A 22559-nucleotide genomic window follows, 5' to 3' on the forward strand; every position below is an offset into this window, starting at 1 on the left:
TATGTTTTTCCTCACAAAGACCAATACAGAGGAAGAGCAGCGGTAGGTAGCAATTGGCCAGATGGAAAATCAGCAAGTAACCTTCCACTTGTTTATTTAACTATTTCTGATCATGCAGGTACAGACAGTTGCTTTTCATTAAAAGCAAGGTACATCAAAGCAAACAAAGAGATTAAAAAGAGCTATTTGTATTCTCTCTCATATAACCTAAGGGGGATAATTTATGCCTAAAAACACCAAGCTTTTCTCCTGTAACTTAACAACCTAGATGTACTAAAGTTCTCCTTTTTGCCCAGTTCTTCCTATTTGTTCATTTTCCTGATGTCTCAGTGCAAGTATTCTGGTATGTTCACAGCTTTAGTCTGTAATAGTCTAGGAGTGTATGAATTAAATCTTTCTGCAACCTATACAGATCATTGTATCACAATTACTGTTTCAGCATTCTGAGTGGCCACATAGAGAAAAGCAATTTTTAATCTTTCTAGAACTAGTTGAAAAGCAAGAATCTAATCTCTCCTTTTCCCCTTTTCCTCTGCTTATAAAGAAGAATGCAAGCTACTCATTTTAGTGTTCAAGTAAACAAACAGCAGACTCAAAATTGCAGCCACCTACATGTAGGACACTTGTAACACAATCATGACTTTAGACGCACAAAAAATGGTTTTTGTAGGAGCCAGCTTCTGGTACAGTTACAGTTTGTCAAACCCTGTTCTTTGGTCTATATTTCTTTACCGTGTTTATCTCTCTTTCTTTTGTATGTGAAATTACATAATAAACCTTCATCATAACATTGTTATTAGAGGGGAGGTTTTTTTCTATACTCTCCTGAGAAGAAAGCTACGTACTGAATCAAGAAAATATTGTACTCTTATTTTTGAAGGAATGGGCTCAGAGCAGGTTCTGAGATGAGTAGAGATAGACAATATGTGGCTCTCCAGACATTGTTAAACTGCAACTGCCATGAAACTTAACCACAGAGCTAATGAGGGGGAAAGATGAGAGATGCAGGTCGCTCACCCCTACACTAGAATAAAATAGCAATCTTCAAGAAGCATAGTAAATGATGACAGGAATTGGGTCTTGAGAGTGCAGCATGACTATTTAACATATGGCCTTAGAAGGGTATAGGTGGGCTCTGTTCCAGGTAGCAAAAATCTTGAGTCAACACTGGAAAGACTCTAGTGCAGTGTTGTCCAACCTGGCCACTCTAAGATGAGTGGACTTCAACTCCCAGTGGCTGGGGAATTCTGGGAGTTGAAGTCCACTCATTTTAAAGTGGCCAAGTTTGGACAACACTGCACTAGTGCATCAGCATTCACGAAGAAAGCATTTGCTTGAAAAACCAGCAGACTCATCTGTATATAACCAAGAAGTAGTTATAACCAAGGAGATATGGCTGTGGTGCAAGACTTCAAGAGATATTTTGATGTAATAATAAATATGGACATTGATGAAATAAAACCACAAAAGAAGCAGTATTTCTGGAAATGGGTGCTGAGTGTGATTTTTATGGCTACATTCAACATTTCTGCTTCCTTTCAAGATGCAGCATGTTATTGAATTATACAACATCATCATCACCACACATTGCCCACCTTAAGCAAACAAACAAACAGTTTTAATTTGCAGAAAGCAAGCATCCCCTATGATGATTGGTCTATAGATAGGCTACATTTACTATACTGAAGGATATTCTTATTCATTTTTTTCTTTATAAATACTTGAAGATTCCTCTCCTGCTGGCTGTACATAGGTGAGGTGTAGTAGGATTAGCTAATGGCACTGTGACAAAAATAGATGCCTATTTGCTGGAAAAAAGTCTGGAGACGACTGAGGTACAGAAGGTCACATTACATACTATGCTAAGAACTTGACCCTTAACATAGCTACATGAGGCCAATATACTGGGTTGCTTTTATTCCATCAATCATTTCTGTTACAGTATCACATGCAATAAAATACAGATTATTCTATAGGCAATTAATACTTCCATCCAATGTGACAAGCAGGCATAAAAATGCTGCATTTCCTTTTCCAAGATATAAGGCAGGGATATAATTCATCTAAAGTGAAGATAAAAGCCAATAGCTTTGCTCTCAAAATATTAAATTCTTCATGATCAAATAGATCTCTTCTAGGAGAGGAATACATTATGGAATATGATGGCATTCTTACTGATCAGCATTTATTTTATATTACTTTAACTCTTTGTTAAATAGATTCCTATCTTGGCAAAGGTTTACACCAAAATGGAAACTAGAATTAAATGTATTACAAAAGACATGAATATGTATTGTGTGTTGTATGTGTGTGTGTATACACACCAAGACACAAACATATATATGAAGATATATATATGAAGAATACAGAGCACATTATCCTGGATATGATTAAACTGTGTTAACCTTTCTACATAAAACAGAAATGCAGAGAAACTTCATGGTATTACTTTCTATAGTCTCTTGATTCAGTAGTTGTTGTTGTTCAGTCGTTAAGTCATGTCCGACTCTTTGTGACCCCATGAACCATATCACGCCAGTCCTTCCTGTCCTTCACTGCCTCCCTGAGTTTGCTCACTTTCATGCTCATTGCTTCAGTGATGTCATCTAACCATCTCATCCTCTGCCGTCCTCTTCTCCTTTTGCCTTCAATCTTTCCCAGCATCAGGGTCTTTTCCAAAGAGTCCTCTCTTCGCATTAGGTGACCAAAGTATCTGAGCTTGAGCTTCATTATCAATCCTTCCAATGAGCAATCAGGGTTGATTTCCTTTAAGATTGACTGGTTTGACCTCCTAGCAGTCCAGGGGACTCTTAAGAGTCTTCTCCAGGACAACAGTTCAAAGGCATCAATTCTTCTGCGGTCAGCCTTCTTTATGGTCCAGTTCTCACAGCCATACATTACTACTGGAAAAACCATAGCTTTGACTATGCGGATCTTTGTCGGCAAGATAATGTCTCTGCTTTTTAATATGCTATCTAGGCTTGCCATAGCTTTCCTCCCAAGGAGCAAGCGTCTTTTAATTTCATGGCTGCAGTCTCCGTCTGTGGTGATCTTGGAGCCCAAATAAATAAAGTCTGCTTCCATTTCTACCCCTTCTATTTGCCAGGAATTGATGGGTCCAGATGCCATGATCTTAGTTTTTTTAATGTTGAGTTTCAAGCCAGCTTTTGCACTCTCCTCTTTCACCCTCATCAAGAGGCTCTTTAGTTCTTCTTCACTTTCTGCCATTAGGGTGGTATCATCTGCATATCTGAGGTTGTTGATGTTTTTCCCTGCAATTTTAATTCCGGCTTGTGATTCTTCCAGCCTGGCATTTCTCATGATGTACTCTGCATATAAGTTAAATAAGCAGGGTGACAGTATACAGCCTTGTCGTACTCTTTTCCCTGTTTTGAACCAATCGGTTGTTCCATGACCAGTTCTAACTGTTGCTTTTTGGCCCGCATGCAGATTTCTCAGGAGACAGGTAAGATGGTCTGGAACCCCCATCTCTTTAAGAATTTGCCACAGTTTGTTGTGATCCACACAATCAAAGGCTTTTGCATAGTCAATGAAGCAGAAGTAGATGTTTTTCTGGAACTCTTGTGCTTTCTCCATGATCCAGCAAATGTTGGCAATTTGATCTCTAGTTCCTCTGCCTCTTCGAAACCCAGCTTGTACATCCGGTAGTTCTCAGTTCACATACTGCTGAAGCCTAGCTTGTAGGATTTTGAGCATAACCTTGCTAGCATGTGAAATGAGCACAATTGTGCGATAGTTTGAGGATTCTTTGGCATTGCCCTCCTTTAGAATTGGAACGTAAACTGACCTTTTCTAATCCCATGGCCACTGTCGTGTTTTCCAAACTTGCTGGCATATTGAGTGCAGCACTTTAACAGCATCATCTTTCAGTATTTTAAATAACTCAGCTGGAATACTGTCATCTCCACTAGCTTTGTTGTTAGTAATGCTTCCTAAGGCCCACTTGACTTCACTCTCTAGGATGTCTAGGAGTGACCACACCAGCATGGACATCAGGGACATTAAGATCTTTTTTGTAGAGTTCTTCTGTGTATTCTTGCCACCTCTTCTTAATCTCTTCTGCTTCTGTTAGGTCCCTACCTTTTTTGTCCTTTATCATGCCCATCTTTGCACTAAACGTTCCTTTGATATCTCCAATTTTCTTGAAGAGAACTGTAGTCTTCCCCATCCTATTGTTTTCCTCGATTTCTTTGCATTGTTCATTTAAGAAGGCCTTCTTATCTCTCCTTGCTGTTCTCTGGAAATCTGCATTCAGTTGCTTATATCTTTCCCTTTCACCCTTGCTTCAGTATTACTCAGTTCATTTAACAAAACATTTTAACAGAGCTACATTTTCATGATCGTAAGAATGTAGACTGCATACATGCATACATACATACATACAGATAGTCCTTGAATGATGATGGCAGCTGGGACCAGAATTTCCACTGCTAAATGATACAGTCATAAAGCACAATGTCACGTGACCACATTGCTTAGCAACAGCAATCCTTGCGGTCCCCATTGCTGTCATTAAGCAAGGGTCCTGAGTTGTTAAGCAAGCACCTCCTTGCAACTTCCTGCTAGCTTCCAACAACCAAAGTCAGAGGTGAAGCCAGCAAGAAGTTGCAAGCCCCAGGCAGTTTGCATGCAGTCTGGCACACAGGTAAGTAGCTGCTGCCAGATGGGAGAGGGAGTGAAGGGGTGAGCAGGTGGCTGGGGAGGTGCAGTGTGAGTGCAGTGGGGCTTGGGGTGGCTGCTGCTAGGTGGATGAGAGTGCATGAGTGGCTTGGGAGGATGCGTGAATGACCAGCAAAGCACAGCACAAGTGGAGAGGGGCTGGGGAAGGGTGCACAGGTGGGGGAAACTTACCCGAGTGACTTGTGATCTTCTCTGATGGCTTACGGGAAGCTGGCAGGGAAGGTTGCAAATATAAGTGTGAGTCAGTTGCCAAGCACCCAGATCACAATCACATGACTGCGGGGGTGCTGGAACAGCTGGAACTTTGAGGACCAGTTGTAACCACCACTCATTCAGTGCCATCATAACTTTGAACGGTCACTGAATGAGTGGTCATTAACCAAAGAGTACCTGTACATACATACATACATACATACATACATACATACATACAGTATGTTTGTGAATGGGTTATTTGTGCATAGCTGAGTTTTATATACTTTCTGGCATGACTGCACCAGATCTAATAGGTGTTCTTGTTCTGGAGGAGCCTCCATGAGCCACAATGTCTTGATGGCTACAAACAAGGGTCTTTTGCTAGTCATAAATTAGCCACCTACTTTCACTGTATTTTAAATTCACTGACTATATACAGTATCTTCTGCTGTAACATAATAACTGGAGCTTCTTTGATAATCTGAGTCCATGAAGAAACTTAAATGGCTAAGAGGCATTCTCATCAAGTAGTCCACAAGGGCATCTTTAAACTCAAAGAGAAGACAAAATTCTAGGGTTCTAATAAAATGCCTAATTATAAGGCCAATGCTTTTTCTCCCCAGATGTTGCCATACATAGGGGCTGCAGAATTTTTTGAAAGAATATAGTTCAATACTTTAATGTCATATTCTAAGACTCTCTGTTCTCCTTCTCTTTCTTATAATTTTGGTTTGTATATCCTTAAACTGGGTAATCTAGTGACTTGATGGGAAGCATTATTCTGAAGTGTTCTCACCTCCAAGAAAGATCAGCAAATTAAAACATCACCTGCACGATCTTCATGACACTTCTTTTCTCTGTAGCCTCTTGCATATGCTAATATATAGCTTACTTTAATTCAGCCATGTAATCTGATACTATTTCTTTTATTTCCATGAAGTTAAATTATAATCATTCCCCGAATAAAAATTAGTGTCACTTTGTTGGATAAGTAACTTTAAGTACATATATAAAAATTATAGGTGTTGGCATAGTCTAAGTCTGTGCTGCATAAATATAAAGATTTCTTTGGGTTTGAGACCATTGCTCGTGATATCAAGTTGCTGGTAATGACCTATAAAGTCCTACATGGCATGAGGCTGGGTTATTTGAGGGACCGCCTCTCCCCAGTAACAGCTACCGGTCCCATCAGGTCTGGCAGGAAGCCATGTTGTGGGTAAGGAATGAGTGTCAACTCACAAGACCCAGAAGGAAAGCCTTTTCTGCCATGGCACCCTCCCTCTAGAACATCATCGTCCTGAGATCAGATTGGCCCCAACCTTTTGGGCCTTCCAGAAGGGCCTGAAGACATGGCTTTGTCATCTGGCCTGGGGATCCAGTAATGTGGGTATGAAGCCTGCAAAGTGGTTGTATTGCTAAGGAAATTGACTGTATATTTTAAAATTATAAACAATTCCTTATGACGTAATTCAGATACTGATTAATCATATGCTAACTATTTGATGACTGGATCCTGCAGCCTCTCCCCAAGTAGTGGGGAGGAGACTTTATAATTAATACAAATAAGAACTACAATGGGTAATAAACAAGTGCTGCTGAATAGTTAAAAAAAGGAGTAGAAATTTGCTCCATACTCATGCAGCTCAGGAGCCATTGAGGCTCATACTTGCTGAACAGTCAACAAGCACTACATGGCTATGTAAAGAATATCAGTGCAACATCTACCAGTAAAAATCCTTACATATATAGCTGCTCAGAAATGGCCATCAGTTACTATCTTCCATATTTTCTCATAAGCCACCATTGTCTAAATGTACCCACGTATCAGAAATAAAATATATGTATTGGAGAAAAATAACAAGCTCTTAACTCCCACATATACAATCATTTTACTATGTTAAACATTACCACACATATGATTTTAGAGTACAAAAAGTTACAACTCTACATATCTAGAAACCCCTTGAGGTGATTTGTGAAGATTAGATTGTAACATGTTTAACAGGAGAGCACTGGGATTTTTCTTCACTTGAGGAAAGGGATGAAGCATCAAAGAAGATGACAACAGTAATTAATTAATATAGCTGTTGTGAGGCATAAAAGATAATCAGATGAAATTGTGATACCACAGAATTATAAGAGATTTTGCTCTTTCCCCATTCAAGTGCTCACTTCAACTTAATACCACATTTACTTCTGTGGGCAAGAACTTCACATTGGTATGAAATGAAATGAAGATCTTTCCTTCTCCCCAGATCTCTTTACCAGAACCACAGGGATAAAGTTTTGGCCTTCCATAAAACATAAAAACTAGATTGCAAAACATGCAAAACAATGAAGTAAAATTTGCAGTTTCACAAAAATTAAATCTGTACAATGTACATTCATTTTATGAGTGTGCTCATTTGCTGCTAAAATGGCAACATATCCATTGAGCTGCACTTTTATTTTACACCACATAGTAATTTACTGCATTACTGTTTAAGATCTATTGCTTCACTATAGAAGTACCCATATCTGTTGAGTAAAGAAAGGGGAAGACTTTAACTTAGTGAATTAATTATTACAGAATGACTACCCTCCCACTACTATCCAATGATCACTAAATTATTTTCATTTTAATTTTCTCCCATAATAATCATATTGCTAGAACTATTAAGCTTCTTGCTTCATCAGTGAATCCCCATTCTGTAAATCTCATACTCTCAGGTTTCAAAACTGAAGGCCTTTAAAAGTGTGATTTTCAAACATCCCATCTTATATATAAGAAGAGTGCTTATTTTTTAACAGGTTGTTATATAAACAAAATTGGATAATTTAGAAGACTCTTACATGTGTTGCCCTGAGATGTATTTGAGAGAAAATAATTGGATGATTTATTGGTATTTCATTATTAAAATCTTCAATATTTTCATGTGAGAGGAAAAGATGAAGACAAAAGTACTTTCTCACATTAATGTATGCTTCACTATCTTTTTCATTAATACCATAAATACTAGATCTCAGTAAATTTAGCTGTTTTTACCATTTTTAATTATTTATATTTTGTTTTAGAGTCTTTCCTGCCTTGATAAACTCCCAGTAGAAAACTGGATATAAATATATATAATTGGACATTATCCAAGAAGACACACATTGTAGTTATTTTATAAATGAAAATATTTTGGGGCCATATATATTAAAGGTGGGATATAAATCTAATAAGAACAACAAAAATAATTTTTTATATATAAGAACAATCCCACAAAAATAGGAAGGTTTGTTTTTTCCCCCTCAATTCACAGTAATCACAAAAATGCTTACTGCATGTATCTCTGCCAATTCCATGCTCTTGGTTGAAGAATCTATAAATAACCAAATTATCTATGAAAAAGCAAGAAATAAGACTATAAAGAGGAAAAAAAAGTGATTCAGTGATTGTCCCTACAATTCAGCTATTTATTTCTATTTAAAATACAGTAATAACATAGGAAATATACTTGTTTGCTGATTGTTATAATTTCAGTTAATTATAATTTATTACATTTATATGCTGTCATATTCAATTTATGAAATTTCAGTTGCTGTCATATTCAAATTATGGAAGAAAAGGTAGACTAAATGAAATTCAAGATCTACATGGTCACTAAGAGACAACACCAATTTGATGGCACATGATCAATCAATCAATAAAATCTAAAAACTATCCCCAAAATTCTCCCAATTAGAATGTTTATTATCTAATTCCCATGAAGTACCTGGGCATTTGCAGAATAAGAAATTCACTTTGTCTTTTAAATTAATGTTTGGCTTTATTGCTCTATATATTGTCCTTTTGCTACCTTCTTTTAGTCAAATTGTTTCTTCGTTGATTATTTTATTGAATTATTTGATTAATGGTTGTTTTTCATTCTCTGTGTCCCACTGTGAACTCCTTTAGGAAAAAAAAACATAATAAAATTAAATACGATAATTCAAAAAACGTTTACTCTAATTTCATTAAATCAAAATATCAAGCCAAGAATATAAAAATGCAAAACTAAAAAAGAAAATAAAAAACAAAAGGCATAAATGAATAAATATACATATTAACATTAAAACACTTTTTTTCATTTTTCTAAAGCTTTTAGCCAAATAGATTGACTAAATTGTTATGAAAGAAGCAAGAACTTTTCCTTTTGTGTACATGAACCTCAAGGAAAATAGAACAATGATCACATGGTGGAATGGTGACAGTGAAAACTAGGGGAAAGAAAATTTGATAGAAGAAAAAATATTAAATTTAAGTATTAAATTAGGGACAAAAGAAAACAAGCAAAGAATGCAAAGTTGGTAATTTGTAGAGAATTGAATGACAGATGAAAAGTTCCAATAAAAGAAAGTTTATTTTTGAGCTCTATTCAAGATTGCTAAAATAAAAGATAGTGATTACCCTGAATTTCAAGTTGCCCGTGTGCAACACTCATATTCAGAATTTTACTGGAAACAGCAGAAATGTGAGACAAGGGATTATAATTGAATGGTAGAGCACATGGCCTGCATATAGAAAACCCCAGGTTCAGTATCTACCATTTCTAGTTAAAAAAATCTCAATAACATGGCTGCAAAAGACACACACAGAAGATGTTGGAGAATTGCTGCTGGTGGACATAAAGAATACTGATTAGATGCTCAGATTCAGTATAAAGCAATTCCAGATGTAATGGCAGCTTTTGAAAAACAGATGTCACTTAGCTGAAATTTAGAGAAAACCTTTTAGTTAATCTTTACAGCAACCTGTCACATTAAAGTCATTGAATCTTTTCAGGTGTATAATAAAAGATGAAGAAGAAATCAGCAGTGGCATTGCCTGTGTTTTAAACTGTATCACACTTAGAACCGTTTTAAAAAATGTCACCGTAAGGGCGTTTCTGGCCTGGCCTCTCAGTCTAAGTGTTCCTGGTTTGCAGTTGATCCTAATGCTTCTCTGTTAGCCAAGGCTAATTACTTTCAAAACAATGTGAAAGCTTTTACTTCATATGTGGGGTAGTCATTGTAACTATGTGAGCTTTTCAAAAGCAAGACACAAATAATATTTCTTTTCCTGCATTAAACTGCATTTGCATTAATGGCAGAGACAGAAGGTCAAAATAAAAAGCAAAGAATGCCATTCTTGACTGTGATCTTGGCAACAACCTTTCTGAAAAAGACCGTTCATGTTACCCTTCACCCTGACTGTGTCTGCCAGGTGAGATTTATATTATTTTTCATATGAATTTTGAATTAGCTTTGATTTGATGTAATTGTTTCCTTTCCTAGAGACATTATTGCCTTTTCCAATATAGCTACTTTGCATCTCCATTGCATTTTCTCTGATTACTGCAAAATCCTTAAAGATGCTGTTCCACAGAAACAGCTATAGATGTCTGAAATAAAAACTTGTAAAAGATACTGAAAAAAAGTATTTCTGTGGGCGATGTATTGTTATAATTTATTTCCATTCCTGTTTATACAGGAATAGTCAGGACAAAGAATTTATTCAAAAGCAGGGGATTACATGTAACTGTATATGTACAAGGACTAATAGAAAATTCATTGTATTTAGAAATAAATCTTTTGAACCATCATCACCCCTGCAAACTTATCCTGTTGACTCCTGGTGATTTTCTGGACAAGTCCCTGCAGTTTTCTTGCCAAAGTATCAGAAGCATTTTTTATACTCCTCAGAGGGAAGTGATTTCTTGCTACATCCCAAAATAAAATATGTTGAGACATCCAGGTATTGGTGTTGCTGCATAGGAACAGCAAAATGGTGGTCATAGCAGCAGAAACCAAGCCCTCACCCTTTTGTGTACATGTAGGCATTGCATGCACATATAAACCATTGCCTTCTTCCTCAGGTTGAGAGAGAATGACTACCCCAAGGTTACCCAGCTGACTTTGTGCCTAAGGTGGGGCTAGAACTCACCATCTCCTGGTTTCTAGTCTGGTGCTTTAACCCCTACACCAAACTGGCTGTTGCTGCTTTACTTAAATTTAGCATATATCTCACTTTCTGAGTTAGAAAAAAGGTATGGAAACCCCCTTGATCAAATATAAATTCACTGTTTCCACATTCTGTACCAAACCAATAAAGAAAAACAAAACTAAAAGCTCAGGATAAATTGGTAGATACAACCTTGACTTTCAGCAAAGAGAGAGTAATGAAAGCCTTGGGAGCTTCTGGAAGACTCAGGGCCAATCATTGCATCTCCAGAAATATTTGTTCTGAACAGTAGGGTGCTATGATTGATACATTGACAATATTTCTTTTGAAGCTATTATTATCATGCACATGTAGCGGATTTAAAATCTAGATAAGTCATTCTCTTCCCTCCCCCCACCCTGCTCCCTCCCTTCCACTATCATTTAGGAAAATCCCCAGCTTCTTAGTTCTCATTTTTTAAAAATATTCTTTGGTCATTCTACCAATAGAGATGTAAAGCAAAATCAAAGTCACTTCTTTGCCCATTTTGTATAAAAAACCTATTCCTATATTTCACCTTTTTCAAGCAATGAATGAAAATTGACATACACATTCTGTAAAGAAATGTGTTGAGTTTTTTATACTCCTCAGAGGGAAGTGATTTCTTGCTACATCCCAAAATAAAATATGTTGAGACATCCAGGTATTGGTGTTGCTGCATAGGAACAGCAAGATGGTGGTCATAGCAGCAGAAACCAAGCCTTGACCCTTTTGTGTACTTGTTGGCATTGCATGTACATATAAACAGGATTTGTTCATGTTGTCTTGACCGCCAGTTTGCCCACTTTGATTCTCCCACAAACATCACTTGGGATATTTCTGAGTGTTACTCAGAAAGAAGAAGTAGGAGCAAAGAATGAAATTTGTAAAATTTGCTGAGTGCTAATCATTTTAAAAAGTTATCTTACCAATGTATGCACAGGACATCTCTCATTGTTATACGCATGTTGCAAAAAGCAGGTGGTTTGGGAGACTGTGAATTATGGCATTTCTTTAGGGAACCAAACACTATTTTGCTCATTTGTAAGGGCTGCACTTAACATTTGGAAAACTATACAAATGAGATGGGATTTTATTGTCTGAGATCTGTTTTTTTTTAAAAAAAAAAACAAAGCTACAGCTTTTCATGTAACTCCAAGCAGAGTTGAAGAACTTAGTGCAGAGTAGTCCGGCTATCCAATCTCCTTGCACTGGATTTTGCAGTAGGCAAATATAAATTGATACTAAAATTGATTATGGTAGCAGCAATGTAGCATATTAAAGAGTAGATAGCTTATTGTATGTGTGTGTGCAATACATACACACACACTGCTAACCAAGGTTGCAAGTTCCTTTTCTTGTACCTCTTGGGTGGGATCTCTCTTCTGTAATACTTCTTATGGATGAACTTAGCTGTGATGGCTTTTTCTTTGCAGCTCCTAGAGCCCTATCTTGACCATGAGTATAGATTTCTCCTAAAGTGGGCTTCACATTCTAATAAGGTGTATCCATTATTCCCCATCCACACTGCATAGGACATATCTTATTGACTCTGAGGCTTTTCTGTACATACTGTAATGTTCATCAGTATCTCCAGGATAAAGAGAATCATAGTGATAGAGCTTCTCCAGATTTAATCTCTGGCTTCTCCAGATCAGGCTGAGTAAGACTTCAGCTGAAATCCTGAAGAACAGTCAATATATAGGAGGCAAGTCAGTCAGTATAGGTAAATATCTGATTTTATATAAGGTAGCTTCCCATATTCCTTTTCTAGAATGTGGGACCTCTTTTGTGACAAATCCTGTGAAGTTATCAAATGGTTGAAGAAGGGAGAAGAATATAACGCACGTACAAGAAAAATGATCTCTCTGTTATAGCAAAATACACTCTGTGCACAAATGACAATGATATCTACCACTACAGCTATGCTTCATCTCCAGAAAATTCCTGTGAGTGCCTATGGGCAAGACATTCATGCTAGAGTATTTATGTTCCGGTGCGTAAAGACTCAAAACTGCACTTCATGTCTCTGAATTTCTCTGCGTAGTTGTTGGCAATGCAGAATAATAAAGTGGATTTCAGTGACTTTTCATTTCATCTCCAGGGGAATACTCATTTTAGTGTGAAGGAGCAAAAGTGTTCTGCATTTATGATTAATGCATACAAGAACCTATGTTCCCTGCTAAATTCCTGGGAAAGAACATTGAACCTCTTATTGCTGTCCTATTCATTTGTTTTTAGTGATGAAATCAGACTTGGTAATTCTTTTGCACAAGGATGACAGTTATCTCAAAAGCTGAAGCATTTCCCCACTTTGGGGGCAATACTGGCATTTATATCATTTGTTCTTTGCTGTAGGAACTGGTTAGTTTGTCCAATATAGATAATAATGAGGAATTGTTGACAAATGACTTTCAGTGTTTATTTATTTATTTATTCAATTTCTATGGCCACCCATCTCATGGCTGCCCAAACAAGTGACTCTGGGTGGTGAATAATCCTAAAATAAGTTCCAAATAAAATAGACTTTAGATGAGCAGTGAACATTCATAGGTTCAAAGAACTGGGATTACATCGTAGCTTCCAAGCTGTACACATGCATCTATATATCAGTAAAACTCTTGTGTCTGTAACCTTTAGCTGGGTGAAATGGTGTGTCATAGGGCAACAATTTTAGAGCAAGGTACCTCAAATGGGCTAACTTACAGAATGTGTCCAAAATCCAGGAACCATTACTCCTGTGAGATTGAAATTTGGGAAATTTGTGGCTACTTCAGCACTGCTGTGCTGCTGCATTGCCGTGGTCAGCCCAGGTCACATGATCATCATGGGCATATCCCTGACTTCTTTCCCACCTCTGTCTGTCCCCTGCGCCCAGTTGGCTGGAAGCAAGGCCTGATAGGTGACTGGCGATTGGCTGCTTTGGAAACACGGCAGAAATCTGAAATCTCTTAATGGCTGTGGGCATTGGGGGAAGGATGAGGGAGTAACTTGGATGCTTGCTGGTGAGATAGGGCTGGCTGGAGAGTGCCAGTGGTCAACAAGTGAGCCCTCTTCTTCCCTCAAGGGAGGGGGCCCTTGGGGACACACAAGAGTGAGGAGTGTGGGTGCAGTTTTCCTTGCAGTCTGCATCTCCCTTTGTTCCACCTCCCCCCAGCAAAGTGACAGGCAGTTCCAAAGTGCCAGTGGTTCAGTCAAGGAGGAAGAGGAGGAAGCTTCATGGGGGCTCTCCTGAAGGTCATGAGGGGAGGGCAAATGGTACAAGCCTATATTATATGTGGGAAGGAAGGAAGGAAGGAAGGAAGGAAGGAAGGAAGGAAGGAAGGAAGGAAGGAAGGAAGGAAGGAAGGAAGGAAGGAAGGAAGGAAGGAAGATTTCTGACACTCCCTGCCAGCTTCCCACAAGGAAAGTCAATGGGGCCAGTTGCAACTAGCCAGTTGCAAGTTGCTCATGCTCCCACTTCTTTTTTGCCTTTGGTGATTCTGTGTCTCTGTTTAGCTAAGGAAATATGTCTGAAACAATGACCCAACGAGTCACGGTTTGTCTAGAATATTTTTAAAGTCCTACATAGTTTCTAGTCACCTAAACTGGGAAGCAGAAAAGGAAATGGGAAGATTAAAAACTGGGATTCTTTATTCTGGCACAATACAATCCAAGCATTACTGAGAATAAGCAGGTTCAAGGCTTGCATAGGCCTGCATTACCAGTTATGTTTTGGCTCAATGTGATGCTCTGCATGCAGAAGCAACATGTGATGATAAAATTTGTCTCATCAAAGGGCTTTGTTTAACTTCTGGGTTTCCTTTGGCATTTGTGGCTGCTGCAAATGCCTCACAGGAGGCCCCAAGAGCCACCTGAAGGAAAGCAATATGGCAGCTTTGCTTTAGTCTTTAAAACCAAAGGTCTTTCCATTGCTGCACAAAGTTTTGAAAGAATGCTTTGTCAAAGCACTGTTGAAGTGAAGCACCCTTAGAAATGTGCAAACTTAGTATCCCTTCAGTACTACTGCTTTCTACCTTTTAAGGGAAAAAAATGTTCAAATTATTGGCCATGTTCCTATTTTTTTCTAACCATGGTAGATTCAGCTGTCAACACTCTACATGACTATAATAGTGAAGGACAGAAGATGGTGCCCTTTACAACATACAACTAATTCATCTTGCACCAGCTAGCATGACAGTGGTTATGCCAGCTCCTCCTTGACTGCTTTCTCTTATCTACCACACTTCCTATGTTTTATTACAATGGCTGGTTTCTATATTATGCTTCTTCTGGAAAAGTATTCATCAGAGAATGAACTCAAACTTTCACTCAGAAGCCTAATGAGATCAATTAATTCCATGACTTCCTGAATCTAATATTGAAGGTCTGAAATCCTTAGAAGACACATGAAGTTCTAGGCTAGGATCTGTTTCCTGACCTGTAACTTCATGTGGTTGAGAGTCATCTAAGTCAAGGAAGAGCAGATAGTAAGAGTGAGGACTCAATAATGCTTAATTGAGAAACAGGCATCTTCATTAGTAAAAGCTTACTCAAAATGTTTACTCATAAGGATAAATTCCCTCTGAGTTGTTCTGCTTGCAAAAAAAAAAAAAAAAAAAAAGTGGGTGGGGGGTTCACTGTTGTTTCAGAGTTCTAAATTTAAACGACTTCACTTTCTAACAAACAGACCAGGAGCAATGTCTGTAAATTGACATAACTGAGTCCTGTATTCCTGGCTACTTTAAGTTCTTTTCTTGCAATTCTAACACTTGACCCTTGGATTGTTTCTTTATTAAGCTTTTGTTGTTGTTCAAGTATCTCCTCTGGCCTTGGCCTGTCTCCTAATCTTGCACTCAACTGATCGTGAAATTTTGGGGTCTGTCTGTAAAAGAATATTCTATCACCATTGTAGATTAATCTTGCTTTTTCCTCTTACTTTCCTTGGGGTTAAGCTTTATACACCATTTAAAATCAGCTATATAATTTTGAATGCACTTTCAAAATGGAGTGATCTGGTAATTCAGAAAGTGTCAAACTTACTGCTGATTATATACATTTTGCTAAGATAGCAATCCAGTAGGTAAAACTGAAAGGTTAAAAAAAAGCTAGATGAGAATGTACCTAAGAAACACAAAAACACTGTGAGAAGCAGTAATTAATTTAGCCTGAAGGAACATAGATAACCAGGACATCATTCTATATAATAACATCTGGGTCGAAACATGAGTCATAAAAGGGACAGCTTAAGAACTAACAGTTACAACTTGACACTTACAAAGAACCACACAAACCTAAGTGAGAAAAGAACTGGTAGGTCATTTCACATTTCTTGTCTATCAATAGAGGGTTTTCTTCTTCAGCAGAGATATATTTTTTCAGAATGTGGCGAGGGGTGGGTAGTTCCAGTTTCACATAAAAAATAGTATTTATTTAAGTTTTAGAAAATCATTTAATTCTAGTCTTGTTAAAGTTTATTAAAGAAAAGGGAGGTGTAGAATTCATTGTGTAAATATAAGATAAACAATAAAGAATGAATTAAATCTTTAATCAAATACTTAAAAATACAGCTATAGATATATTATCTACTAAAGAGATTTCATAGTGTAATAATAATGAGAATAGTTGCTGAATGAGACTGAGAAGCAGCAGGAACTATCAAAACACATAGGGTGTCAACATGGGACAATAAAAGTACTTATTTTCAAAGACTTATTATCATATGGATATATTATTCCATGTTGAGTACATCTATAGTTGAGTTATGGAAAAATTAGAGACTGTTAAAATCTGTAAGTGAACACGCAGCTGTTTTTCCCCACTGTTACATTGTGCATGATCAAATATGCAGTATTTAAATCTTGGGAATTATATAGAAAAAGCTGCCATATAACGCCCATTGCACCATATACAATAGTCTAGTACAATATTTTAACAGATAGCCATACTCCAAGGTCCCAGCTACTTTCTGGATTTGCTAACAGACATTCTTCTAACTGGAAATTTACATCCAAAACATTTACTTTATGACCAATCTATAGAACAGGCAATACTCTATATGCAATATAAATTAAAATGGAAGAAGTACAAATGAATGATGTGTACTACACTCATATTTTCATAATTTTCATAATTTTCAAATCCTATTGCTTTATTGTACCAGTATTTGAGAAAAAGGAACTCTTTAAATATATGTAATGAATGATGGAAAACTTGTCTGTGTTTCCCAGTATATATTATGAAGTGTATCAGCAATCTGTTTTTATACACACACACACACACACACCCCTGATCATTTAAAATATTCTACACCCTGTGCCATTAGATGACCTCTCCCATCAGTCTCATGTAGATGTTAAAGAGAAGAGGCAAAAGACCCAAGTCATGGGGTACCCCCACATTGCAGAGGCCTAGGACCTGACCTCTTGATCCCAACCAATGCTGACAGGGACCTGCCACAGAGTGAGGAGGGGAGCCACCGTAAGACAGCGTCCCCCATTCCAGACCCTGGAGCCAGTCCAGAAGGATGCCACAGTCTATGGTATCAAACACTGTCAAGAGATCAGGGAGGGGCAGGATGGATGCACCACCCCTACCCCAAGCTCTCCACAGATTATCCATAAGCACAACCAGTGCAGTCTCAAGGCTATAGCCTGGCCTGAACCCTGACTGAAAAGGGTCCAGATACTTTTGCAAATATAACCACCAAAACTAATTGAATGGTTAGTCAAATCCTAGTCTTATTGTAATATTTATGTTTTACATGAGAATTTATGACAAAATATAGAAAGTTCCTATATAAGGAAGGAATTTGGGTCACAACATATTACTTCTAATTAAGATTAGGACAAAAATGTAATCCCAATCTGAATCGGAGACCACTTTTTATTTACCAGCTACTTTTTTTTCCATTTCTTTCAGTGTTTTATCTCCCCTTTTCTACTTACTTGGTTAGCATAGAATGATAGATAGATAGATAGATAGATAGATAGATAGATAGATAGATAGATAGATAGATAGATAGATAGATAGATGAAAACAGCATATTCCATTATGGAATTATATCCAGATCTGTTAATATAAAACTGTTAGTTTCCATGTTTCTGTTTTCCATCTACCAAATACTCAGCATGTTTTGTCTACAGAACTAAATGGTTCTGGTTAAAACTGATTTTTATATTTGCATAAATAGGAGATCAAACACTGTTTGTTTCTTCATCCCAACCACCCTCAGGAATAAATTTGAACTAGAAACTATCTCAGCACCTTCCATAGAGATTGCAATTAAATGTGGCTTCATATTTTAAACATTGGCTAATCTCCCCACATCACAGACTTTTTGTTTCTTTGTATATTATATAGCCTAATGAACTCAAATCAGTGTACAGTATCTTGTGACCCTATAATGCTAGCTAAAGAAATCGTGTACTAAGAACTGCAGCATTCTAAATACAAACCACTCTGACATAATCAGTGCCCTGCTAGTTACAGGTTAGAGCAGAGATGAAGATAAAATAAACGTATGTATCTACATCTGTTTATGCTGATCTATAAGATTAAGATTTGATTTGATCTACATCTATCTACATTTGCTTCCTCTTTCTCCTCCAATTTTTAATATTTCTATAGCACACAAACTGGAAGAAACTGAGTTTATATTTCCTTATAGTTCAAATTTCTGCTGCTATTCAGAAACTTATAGAGAACTAGAATAGACTTGGAAGATACCCTTCTGGCATTTCTTAGGTTGAGATTTTCAGACATTGGAAAATGACATCAGCAGAAGTTGTAGGAGGCAATCCAGTTGTGTGCCCTTCCCCTTGACTGGAACCTTGTCTCTGATCTCCCCGAGAAGAAAGTATAAAAATCCTATGGTCCATAGGATGCTACCTACATATGTTGCATAATAAAATAACCTATCACTTTGATTTCTAGACAGTTTGCTTATAGAAGATGTTTGGAATTATCTACTATTAACAGGAAGCATTAGGGCCAGTTTGGTTAAGGGCACTGGGCTAGAAACTGGGTGACTGTGAGTTCTAGTCCTGCCAGACATGAAGCCAGCTGAGTGACTTTGGGCCAGTCACTTTCTCTCAACCTAGGAAAAGACAATAGCAAACCACTTCCAAAAAAATGTTGCCAAGAAAACTGCATGGACTTGTCCATGTAGTCACCAGCAGTCAAGACTGAAGGGTCAGCAAAAACAACCAGGAAGCATACTGAACCTATTTGTGCTATATGTGATGTTCACCAGAGTAAGCTACAAACAAATATAAATCCAACACAAAGGTGGTATTTTGAAGTAAGGAAAAACCAGTTATTGTAGAGAAACTATCAGATATTTACACAAATATATTATACGTTAGCCAGCCAGGGAAGGAGCTTTCTAAAACAGATTTCTTTTGGTAATTTTTATTAGATCTGAATAATCATGCCATATAGTACCATTATACTATTTCCCTGATTGTAGCAACAGGAGTCATAGAAATATGCTACTGTGGTTTTTTTAAAACAAAGTTTATTTTGCAGGCACTGAAAGTTAAATTTTTGGGGGGATAAGGTATTCTATGGATTAGCCAGGAGATACTACTGATAGTTACTGATGACATAGTGTCAACAAGTATATTGCCACTAAAAATTGCTTTAGCTTTTTTTTTTTATATACTAATGTATATTGCACGTTACACTAAGAAATCAAAACAATAGCTCACACTTTAATGGTTTTTTCCCTATTGTATGCAATATAAAGGTTGGGTATTTGGTCCAAGTACATTACTTGGACTTTATAAATAATTGATTGCTTTATATAGTGGTTTGGCATCACTTTTGCATTACTACCATTTTGCAAAGAAATAACAATTGCTTCATTACCTTTCTACAGTATGTATGTATATGTAGTCTTTTGATTACTAGGCTGTACTAATAACATAAATGTCCAACACTAGTACTATTTTCATTTCACTATCGTAACTTATTTAAACTATCAAATAGCTTACCAATCCCTAAGAGTCTGTATATCAGATATTATTGTGGATGCTAAAATGATCAGTGTGTTTGTGATATCTTGTAATAATATTAATCATTACCGACAATAGTCTTGCAGTGTATTGCCCAAACCATTGTATTTTTTTTTTTTTACAAATATGCTATCTCAGGCCTATATGAGATTTTTATACACACAAGCACTTGCACAACAAACCCCTAATATTTTGTTTTTTCATCACTGATTATGAAAACCTTTCTCAAAATAAACATTGAAAGCCAAGTCTGAAATTTTATCCATACTTAGCGTGATATCTTCAGGTGCTGTAAAAGGATTCTGTTCCTTTTATATGGCTACAGAGTTTGCTTTTCACACCACAGGTAATTTTGTTTTAGAGTTCAAACTCCATGCACAAAAACAGATGCTTGCTACATCTGCATACAGTAATAGTTAGGTCTAATAAAACATCCCCAAAAAAGGAAGTAGTAAGTTGGATTTATATCTTAGTTTAATTTTCAAAGAAATTAAAGGTAAATTAATAAAAATGCAGATCCAAATTTAAGAGAAGCAGATGTGGACTTGGAAAGTAGAGAGAAAAAGATACAGACACAGATATTTCATGGTAAATTAATTAATGCTAAAATGCCCTAGCGTTAAGTAAAGAGTAGGTACTTTAAAGTTCCTGAATTCAAAGAGTTAGCTGAATCCATACTTTGTTCATATAATTTTCCTGAGAAGATTTGCATAATAAAAGAAAGGGTGTGATGATTCAAGAGGAGAACAGAGATTGCACAATTAAAGACAACCTGAGATTAATTAAACCATCACCTGTAGCATATGTCTGGGCTAGACTAGCGCCATCTTGAGCAGTAGACAGGATTAGGAACATGTCTTTTGAATCTTAAAGTGCGAGTTTTACAATCATAAGTATACTTTCAGTGTTATTAATACTTCTCAAAAGAATTTGCAGAACCTGATTATCATTACTTTTGTTAACTGTGGGGATTCCTATGCATGAAGAAGTACCGGAGAATAAAGTTTGTAACGACTGAGTGCAGATTAAAATATAATAAGCTTTATTAAATTGATTGGGAATAGGATTGTCCTTAAAGGTATAAAGTTTGCAATAGCCAGGTATCCCCCAAATTTGCAGCATTTTAGCTGCAGCTATTTTTGAACATTCTCTAGAATCCTGGTAATCTCTTATAGCAAACAAACAAAGGAAAGCAAGTTTTGGGGCACCAAAAGACACATTTATTATAGTGCAAACCTTCATGAGCTTGGTTTATGTATCAGTTAATTATTTTTGAAGAAATCTTAGCATAGTGGATACCTCTTAAAAATTAACTTCCTGATAATACGTTGTATTATATTCATACTGGGTGGATGGATGGATAGATAGATGAACAGATAAAACAAAAACAGTCTAAGACAAGCTTCTTCACAGCTCCCACAATCAAGCTGAGATGATTTAGTGTCCCTCAGAGAAACCTATCTTTGTCATCGAGGTTAGCCCCAAAATTATGCAAATATGCACATGGGAAACAAATTGTCAAAAACGTACTGAAACTCCAGCCGTAAAGACAGCTTGCTCACGCCAACCTCATTGGGGAAGGCAAATCATTTACAGTGGTTCTAAACTGACGTCCCCACTAACGGAGGTTCACCTCCCTAATTCACAATGTGAGTTTCAAATCAGTTTGCTCAGCCATAATGAGTTTGCTCCTTCCAGAAACATTTCTCCCAAGGAATCACGCAGAGGGGCGTCCCCATCAACCGGACTTCCAACCTCCCAGAACGCGTGCGGGCTCTGCCCGCGAGCTTCCGGCTTCAGGGAGCAGCCGCCGCCTCCCCGCTTGCCGCTGAGGTGGGGAATGGTTGCGAGCGGCCGCAGCACGGAGCTCTTACAGTAGCGTATCGCCGGCGGGCGGTGGCTGCTGCGGCTGCCTCTCCACAGCGGGCAGGCTTTTCCGAGCGCCTTTGCCCGGCTTGGCTGGAGCGGCGCACGCTTTTTCCGCCATCTCAGAGGCTCAGGTGTCCTCCCTCCTCCCTCCAGCAGCTACGCGCTCCCGCCTAGCGCTTGGCGCGCGGGCAGGATCAAAGTGAAGGAAAGCAACCTCAACAGGGGAGCGGAGCACGTGAGCGGAGGGCAACTCTTCCCCTCGCTCCCAAGAGAGGGAAGACCGCCAAAGGAGGCTTCTGACACTCAGCCACAAGGTTGCCTCTTCGCGGCCACCTCGATTTTCATTCTTTAGATCTCTTCCCCCTACATTTGCGGAGCGTTCCTCATTTTGGCTGGACAGTGTGAAGAGGGGGACAAGAAGAAAAAAGAACATTCTTTTATTATGGGAAGCAAGGTTACCGATTCTTCCCCACCCCCACGCCGCCCCGAGAGACGGAACTTGAGATCTCTATATTTAATCCATCCTCTGAACAAAGTCGTTTCTCCGTGCTGGCTATTCTCCAAGAAAACTCACAGGACCAAATTGCTGTTATGAAGATGAGAGGCTCCTTTGGGAAAACAAAGGGAGGGGGGAAAAATCTTGCCTCAGCCAGGAGAGCTTTTCTGGGAAGCCGCGCAATGATAAGGCATTTACCACCTCCTCCAGTCTTTCGAGCGCGGGGTGGGGGTGGGGGTGGCGCCCTACTCTTAACTCCCCCACCCCTCTAGATACACGCAGTTGTTTCAAAGCTGGCCAAACTTACAAATGCCAACCTCAGAAGGAATACATGTACTTT

The sequence above is a fragment of the Python bivittatus genome, unplaced genomic scaffold, assembly GCF_059951505.1.
Source record: "Python bivittatus isolate LINGU-HERP-01145 unplaced genomic scaffold, Pbiv_v1 ctg000850_np1212, whole genome shotgun sequence".
Lineage (NCBI taxonomy): Eukaryota > Metazoa > Chordata > Lepidosauria > Squamata > Pythonidae > Python > Python bivittatus.